Below are 9185 nucleotides of genomic sequence, written 5' to 3' on the forward strand. Positions count from 1 at the left end.
AGTACAACTAACTATGACAGTTTTTGTATCCTACATTGCGGAAAGTAAAGCAGAAGAAAGAGAGTTACCTCGGAAGTGCCAAAGGAAAGGTGGGAGGTAGGCTCACGCAGTAGTAGCTTAGGCGCCACGTGCCTCTCGAAGCTCCGGAACTGACGCAGGCCATCGGGGGGCAAAACATGGATCGCCGGTCGGTAGGTCGCCGGGTCGAACGGGCGCTCGCTCAGTGGTAGGAGCTCGACCCCGGGATCCATCTCGTGGTCCGGGGGAGTCCCGCCACGTGGAATATCGTCCGCCATATCAAAAATGATGAGAAAATGGCCGGAGGAAGGAAAATCGGGCCGGAATGCGAAGAGTCAACCGAAAAGTCAACTCCCGAGAGGGTCGGAAATGGCCGGGAAGGCCGGAATGTGAAAAAGCACAGGAATGAAGAGGAAAGTGAGGGGAACAAACCCTGAAAAGGCGAGAACGCCAAACGAGACACCGAAACGAAAATGTGATCGGTTGAAAATGTCCGAAACGCGAAGGAAATCGCGAATCCGACGACGAAACGGGCGTAGAACGCGAAGAAACGGGCGAAAAGGGAGAGAGAAACACTCTAGAGAGAGAGAGCAAGGGATTTTGGCAGTGGAGAAGTGAGGAAATAGGGCTTGAAGCCCTATTTTATAACACCCAAGGTGAAAAGTCGAAACTGCCCCGAATCAGCAACTGTTTGCCGGTCGGCAATGTTTTGTGCCGGCCGGCACTTTTTTGTGCCGATGAAGTTATTTTTCAGCCGGTGGCCAGCCGGTGACCTCCCCTTCCAGCCGGTGGTGTTTCCACAGCCTTGTTTAGACCATATGAGAAGTTTTTGGTCTTCATAGCTCAAGAAAGTGCAAGAAAGTGCATCTCCGACACTCAACCGGCCTCCGTTCTGACTTCGGACTGCATCTGCCGTGCGTAGCACTTCAACCTGTGCAAGGTGTATCCTTTTCGTATCCTTTTGACTTTTTACAAGGTCCAAAACTTGCCCCATGTGCATTTCAAACAATCGCACTGTCATGTGCATTTCAAACCATCGCACTGTTTTGTGCATTTCAAATCGTCGCACTGTTTTGTGCATTGTATTCCAATCGCGCTGTTTTGCGCATCGCACTGTTTTGTGCACCTCACTTGCATTTTGCATGCATCCATCCGCGCTATCTTACGCACCTCGGTTGTACTTGTTAGTACATTGCATTGTTTTGAACACAAACCGGCTTCGCGTAGCGTATAAGTCCAACTTTCAAAACCGGCTTCGCGTAGCGTGTAAGTCCACTTGTATTCATTTTTGCATCTTATGAGACACATGTGTCTCATTTGTTTCATTTTGCATTCCGTGTGGCATGTGTGTCACACTTACATTTTGCCGACGGTCTGGCGAGACCTTAAACACGCACGGTCCAGGAGACCCTAAATCCTCTGAAGGTGTAATTCCTTTGGTGTTTGTCGTGCCCGAACGACTTTCGGTGGTCTAGTAAAGCCACCTGCCTATGTTTGCGATGAGTTCCTAGAAGACCAACTGGGACGGTGGAAACTAGAGTTCGAACGGCTTATGCCTAGAACGCAAAGGTTCGGGAGTTCCGAGACTAAAGTCTGGTTTAAATACCCAGGGGTTTACCCTCGGCTTGAAATCTGTATGGAAGCCCCATAGATTGAGGCGGTATGTGGGCGCCTCAGTTCTGGATACTGAACCAACCTAGTATATCGCCCTCTTGGTAAGATAGGGAAAGTTGCAATCATAGTTGTTGCATCATAGTGCATTGTCATGCATTTCCATTGTAGCTTGCATGCATCCATTGCATTTTTCCCAGTAGTCGCATCACACTGCATTGTCATGCATCATTGTATCCATATCCATTCCATTGCATATTCGTAGATATTGCATTGTAGATTGCATGCATTCATTGCATTGCCTTCCATCTATGGCTTGCGCCTTTCCAGGTTGAGCTTGGTCTGACATGTGCCCTTACTTTTCATGTTAAAACACAGTTCTGCATGTGTATCGCGCCGATTCCACGCTGATATGTTGGTTGAGGGTTGCGGCACCTTTTCTGTGTTACACATGACTTGTATGCGTACATACCTTTCCTAGGCAAGATTTAGTTTGGCCTGCGTGCCATATCCATTGCCATCTTCCTAGCATATCCATATATATTACATTGTAGTGTAATTTTTGCATCCGGCATTAGGATCGTAGTCCTTTCTCCAGCGGGTTGTTTCCCCACTTATGTCAATTCCACCCAATACTTGTTCTTGCGTCTGTCTACAATGCTCATAGTTCAGTTGACCGTTCTATGGTAGACAGACTTGTTATCTCCATCAATCTATTTGACATAGGTGTGGTTTCGAACCGCTCGTGATTGGATCACGATTCAAATACTTTGCATGTAGCTTGCATTGTTTCAATTACATTGCATCTTCATTTGCATTATTTATACATTGTTTTGTATATATTGCATTTCGTTTTGCATATCATTTTGCATTGTCATGCATGTTGCTAACAATGTTGTACCTGTTAAGTTTGTCTTCTTTTCAGGCACGATATTGTATGTACGGTTCATTTGAGGTTGGTGCAACAGACGAGCCGCACAGGTATTGTATCTCCGAGTGAGACGTATTGAGAATTCCATAATTCTCTTACATCCTTTCTGCATTGTAGTGTAGTTTGGTGTATGCTAGCTTAAAACTGTCGCATGTATGCTTCGTTACAGCTTTCTTTGCATGATCATAAGTTATGCTCGGCTCTGTGCATTGTCTTGCATTTTGCCCCTGCCTCCGGGCGCATATCTTATTTGTTTTGCATGTTTGTCTAAGTCTTCGGCCTTGTCAAAAATGGGTCGTCTCTAGGCTTTGACATTCACTCCCGTCATTGTTATGACTTTCGAGTTCTGTCAAAGAGGGGCAACTGTAGACACCCCATTTTTGACCATCCTCAAGACTTGGACGTCACCGTTTGAACACTCGGTGATTATCCATGTTTGTGTTCGTTTGGAGTTCCCAGAGATCTCGGCTCGCGCGCCTTGCCTCAAGATCTCCGAACTTGACCGTTTAGTGTCTGGTTTTGCACCAAACACTTGCATCTTGCCTTTGAGAGGCAGGGTAGGGCTTGTAGACCATCCCCACCCACAACCGGCAGTGGCTAGAGGCCACCGGCTGGTGTTTGCTGCCACCGGCAATTTATATTGCCGGCCGGCACTATTTGTTGCCGGTCAACACTTTTTAGTGCCGGCCGGCACTCTTTTTGGCCAAGATGGCATTTTTGGCCGGCCGATTGCTGTTCATCTGCTTTTGCAGATATTTTTAGACAGCTGTCTTGCTTTTGCATCCCTCCATACACGTGTATGGAGGGATCTCCCTCTTGTAAAGCTTGTCTTGTAAGCTTTACAAGACATATAGAGAGAGGCTCTCTCTTGTAGCAAAGGGAGGAGACTTAGGTTAGAGACTTAAGATATTTTGAGAGCAAAAATAGCCATGGTTGAGCTCTTGTTCTAGGGTTTGAGTTAGATACATTTTCTATCTCTCTTTCCCTCTCATTTGTGCACTAGGTGTTTTGTGTCTTACTATTGCACACAAACACCTAGTGTTTCACCTTCCTCTTGGAACTGAGGTTCTAAAGGACCGATTTTAAGGTTTTGGCATTGGATTCAAGCTAAAGGAGGCCATTGGAGCACCATTTGTGAAGGGATCATCAAGGGTAAGAAACTTGCACCTTTATTCCCCATTTTTGCATTGATTTTCTACTAGTCTTAGAGCTGTTTTTGTGCTTATTGTATAACATAAAAAAGTTCTGTTTTTAAGCCCTCTTTATTGTTTATTAAGAGTGTTTTGTTGTTTGAGGGTAGTTGACCACCCTTAGGCCTTGAAAGGCCTCATTTTGAGCCATTTTGTGTTAGCTCCGGGATTTTGGTGTTGAGGTCTCTTCACCACTGAAATCTTGAGGGATTTCAGTGGTGAAGATGATGCTTTGAAGTCCCAAGAAGGAGAGGGCCACCCCCTCTCCTTGTTGTCCTTGAAAAGGGCATATTTTGGCCTCTTGAGAGAGCCTTATGCTTGAGTGTGTGTTGAGCATGTGTAGGCTGTTTTTCATGCTTATATATCCATAATATAACATGACTTTAAGTTGGTTTTGGTGCTCCATGCATGCTTAGCATAGTTGCCATGTAATGCCTTGTTTATGTCTTAACATGTCTTAGGTTGTTAGCCTTTATTGGAGCATGTTTTAGGCTTAGATTTGTGAAGTTTATGTGCTTATTTTGACATGTTTTAGATCTGTCCATAAGTGTTTGGGTTGATTTTAGCATGCATTATATAGCTCCTTTGTATTTGGGCTTGTTGGCCTTGAGTATGTGCATGTATAGCATGGCATCTTTACATTGTTTTGGTGATTTGGGACCACCCTACATGCCATTTCAGTCCCATTTCCATGCTTGTTTGATTGCCTTGCATGCCTCTTTAATGCTTTGGAAGCTTGTGTAGCAATGCTCCATGTTTTGGTGTTTGTGCATGCCTTTGTTTTGGAGTCATTTAGATGCCATCTAAGTGGTCCTTGGGCCTTGTATTAATGTCCCAAAACTCTGTTTTTGGTCAACAAACTCATGCCATGTTTGGTCTTACTAAGGGTAGTTCAATGCCCCATTGGTTTGCTTTGAGCACTTGGGCCATGTTTGCATACATTTGCTTGTCTTGTTTAGCATAATTTGGCATCATTTTATGACATGATTTCAATACTTATGTTGCATGATACTTGCTCATGTTTGTCCCTTTCAAGTGTGCTTGAGGGTTGTTTAATTTGTGCCTAAGTGTAGGCCTTCCATCATGTGTATGTGTGCATGTGTTTCGGCCCCTCATTTTAGCATTATGGCTACTGTTTTAGGCCTATTTTAGAGTTGCCTAATTCATGCATAAGTCCATCTTGCCATTGATTTGCATTGCCTAATGTTTGCTTGTATGCTTGCATAAGTGCCTTGCCATGCCATGTTGCATTCTTAGCTTGCATGCTTAGGTTGCATTGCATCTTGCATGCATGCCTTATTCCTTGAATTGGTGATAGGAATAGGGCCTTGTTTGTTTGATTGGTTTGCATTACATTTGAAACCAAAGTTGCATACTTGGTTCTTTGGGCCATCATGCATGGGAATGCGTGATTGGTGGTCCGAGAATCGAGGCACATGCCCCTTTGAGTCATTACAATGATAAGGGACATGGTTAGTGCATACATGCCTTGAATTGTGCTGCCATGCTTTGCCTTGCCCTCTGTTGCTGTGAGTTGCAGGTTCTGCAGGTTTTCTTTGCCGACCGGCAGTGTAAGGTGCCGGCCGGCAACAATTTCTCTGCCGATATCTTCATTTTGTGCCGATGGCCACACACCATTGCCGGTGGTAATTCCACTCAGCCGGTGATGATCCCCTCTGTCCAAGGGAGCAGTCCTGAGGTTTTGACAACCTCTAGAGGAGCAGAGGAAAGAAAACAGAGGCAGCCTATGCATGGCGGCGCGTTTCCCGAGGCGGTTTATCTGTTTTCTTGGCTTAATTTAATTTGTTAATTAAATTAATTAATTTGTAATATTAATTAGCTTGCGTAGTTAATTAATTTGTAATATTTATTTGGTCCCTCCGAGCGAGGGCAAATCTGTAATAAGTGTGTGTGGGTGGTGTGTATGTCTTCCAACCTCACTTCTTTCTTCCCTTTTATTTACCTGCTTACGATGGTAGATTAGGGCACGTTTAATTTAGCATACCTTATGCTATGCATGTGTGCATCCATGCATTTGTATTACATGCATTAGGCTCGGTACATCATGCTAACTGCATTTGTACTTCAAATTCTAAACTGAATATGTGATAGTTGCACATTCTCACATGCCATGTTTAGGATAGCCGAGCCTATTCTAGATTGCATTTTTGCATGCGATGCATTAGGCACTTAACATGGACTTGGATCATGCATGTTTGCTAACAAGTTCTTTGTTTTGGCACGGAGTACTATGTGAGTATTTTCCAGTTTTAGCATATCGCATGAGTGTGAATGTTGCCATGACAGCATGATTAACATGTGGCTAGATGCTTATGTGTTATAAACTGCTTGGATGCCTGTGGGTGAAGGTTGGATTGTTTGAGTTGGAAAAACTCATTGAAATCCGTGTTTTAGCCTACTTACGAGTAGCAAATTTCAAAGCATTTTCAAAACAAACGGATATGCAATGCTTATTTCCAAATTAGGCAATCTAGTCTATACTTGTTTGCTGCGCGCATAACATAGTAATTCTAGGCTAATAATTGGTTTAAGAACACATAAAGTTTTCAAAAACGGATATCACGGTTAGTAGAGGCCGGTCTTCGGACCGGGCGAAAGGGGGTGCTCATAGCTGACCTTCCCCGATCGTACCCAAGCTCCCGAGCCGAGACAACTCCGGTGATGACGGACATGTGGCCTTCGGCACCGAGTCAGGGTTTCCTAAATTCCCCCATTTTAAAATATTTAGGTGGCAACTCTGTATCTGGCAAAGCAGTCCATGTTTGGCACTACTTTTTCAAAAATCTGTTTCTCAAAACGATTTGCCAGATTTGGACTCTTTGGTTCAGATTAAGAACCGCGACAACAAAAATCGAGAGTCCGAACTGTAGTAGCAGCGAGGTCCCCCCTCCGCGGGCGCGTGCTACAGGTTGCCTAATTTTTTTTTTGTCAATCGATAAGACATTAATTACAAATATATAAAGTATTACATCAAATAAACTACTAATCTAACGCGAGTTATTAAATCAACAATCATCAAACCTAACAATCAAGCACCAATTTCGGGCCTACAACCACTAATAGCTATATACAATCTCCATAAATGGAAAAAAAAAATACTACTACAAAAAATATCAAACTCCTCTCTTTAGAAGTTGGATCTAAAATACTGAAACCCCAGTTAAAATGGGTACCTTTCATGTGCCTAAACTTTGATAGACGTTGGTTGATGGGTAGATATGAAAAATAATACATGTAGATGCTCCCTCTACTAAGTAGGATGATGATAAAATTCATATTCCTTTCCTTCTCAAAGTGTCATTTTTGTAAAGTTTTGATATGATTCCAGCAAACAATATCAAAGAGTGATAAGATTTTGTTTAAGTTGGAATTATTTTTAGGGAGTTTTGGCGAAAGCTGGCTCAGTCTTAATTTTTCTTGCAAAAAGGACAAATTAAAAAGTTATCATTCAGTAAGGACAAATATCATAATATAATTAAAATATGACAAAAATATCTCAAGTTTTATTAGTCTTCTTCCTCACCATCTCATACTACCACCACCTTATAATACCAACCACTGGTCATCGACAACCACTACCTCCGGTGGTTGTTAGTAATTTCTAGCAATTGTTTTTCGACCGCTCATTATCGGCAACCATTTTTTTAAACGAACACTTTTCTTAACATGAATCTCCAGCCTTTAACGACAACCACCACTGCCATACCATCACTACTACTGAGGAAAAACAAAAAGATCTATTCAAAATTTATTATTTTATATATAGTAAAATTTGACTTTATGGCTAATAAAATAAAAATAAAAAAATTGACTCGATGTATGACAATAAAATTTTACTGTATCAATTTAACATTTAAATAATAAATTTTTACACCACTACCACCACCAACTACAATACTTACTATGATTTTTCTATTACTAGTAGAAATATTAAACAAAAAATCTATTAAAACATTGAACAAATAATATCATGAGAGTAAAATTTTACCATGTGCTAATAGTAAAATCTTCCTATTCGCTACAGAGCCTAGATGGACAACTCTAATGAGCTTTTTCTAACAGATCTGAGGCAGTTAGTCTTAGATCTGAAGTCATCAATCTCAGATATTAGTTCATGGGTTGCATATCTGAGTTGTTGAAAGTTGATGATGAAAATGGTTGTCACTGGTGGTAGATCTGAGAGAGCGATGAATGGCAGTGATGATAAGTGACACCAATTGATGGTAGAGGTGATGAGAGGTGATCAATGGACTTAAATATGGTAAATATAGAAGAAAAAAAGTTGTACTAAAAGAGAAAAGAGAGAACATTGTAGAAGACAGACAGACAGAGAGAGAGACGCACAAGATGAATATGATAATGAAATTCATTCTTATAATGAAGGACAAAGTTGTCCATTAATTTAATTTATGATTTTTTTTTTCTCTGTAAACCTACGCAAAAATTAAATCAAGAACAGTTCCCATTAAACTTAATTGATATGTCCTTTTTCCCAATACAAATGAGTAATGAGGATATTTTGACCAAAAATATCTACTTTTTACCTCCCCATCCCCCCTTGTCCAAACCAAGACAAGAAAACTTGAACATTTTAGATTATTTTATATACAAGTAAGTGATCATCTATAAGTAATACCTGGCCCTTGCCATTCTCTCCTTAAATTGATTTTATTTATTTCAAAACACTCGTCAATAGTGTTGGGCTCCATTTAGGCTATTGATAAGCTATGATGATGGGCACTTTGTCATTTTCTTAAAAATAGGTTCTTTTAAGGTTGCACGTTGTGTGTAGATCATTATTTTGAGTAGAGATTTAGAAAGGAAACATAAAATTACGAGGACAATATGAATAAAATATAAGTTAAAAGGGAAAGGAGACCCATTTGACTGTAGTAGATAACAATGGGGCATGAGAATTGATGTGTATTTAAATCATAAGAACTAGCAATTGCCCATATAATCATATTGGTGATGTTATTGTTACTATTATTAAAAGAAGCAGTACCAAATATGCTCGTAGAAAGATCAGAACTGTAATTGTATGCACCTGTAAAAAGCTCAAACGTGGTAACTACAAGATAACACAATATAATGGCAATGCTACAATTGTCATTGATCAAGAAGGAAATCCAAAAGGAACTAAACAATGTTGCAGTTGTCCTCACATATTTTTCTTTCTCTTTTTAAATATTTATGTAAATTTATGGTCTAATAAGTTGTTATGCATACCCCACAATGGAAAAAGGCAGTCCACTAGTGACCTGCCTAGCAATTTTCTTATCAAGGGACAATTTATGCCTTGTTTGGAATGACTAAAGGACAAGAGTTATAATTCTAATGCAAACACACAGTTCATTGTTGCCTATTTTGTCCATATTCCTTGCTCATATAAGCATTGCCTCCTTTAGCATTAG

Source organism: Camellia sinensis, chromosome 5 (assembly GCF_055761805.1).
Source record: "Camellia sinensis isolate YWXY chromosome 5, ASM5576180v1, whole genome shotgun sequence".
NCBI classification, from domain to species: domain Eukaryota; kingdom Viridiplantae; phylum Streptophyta; class Magnoliopsida; order Ericales; family Theaceae; genus Camellia; species Camellia sinensis.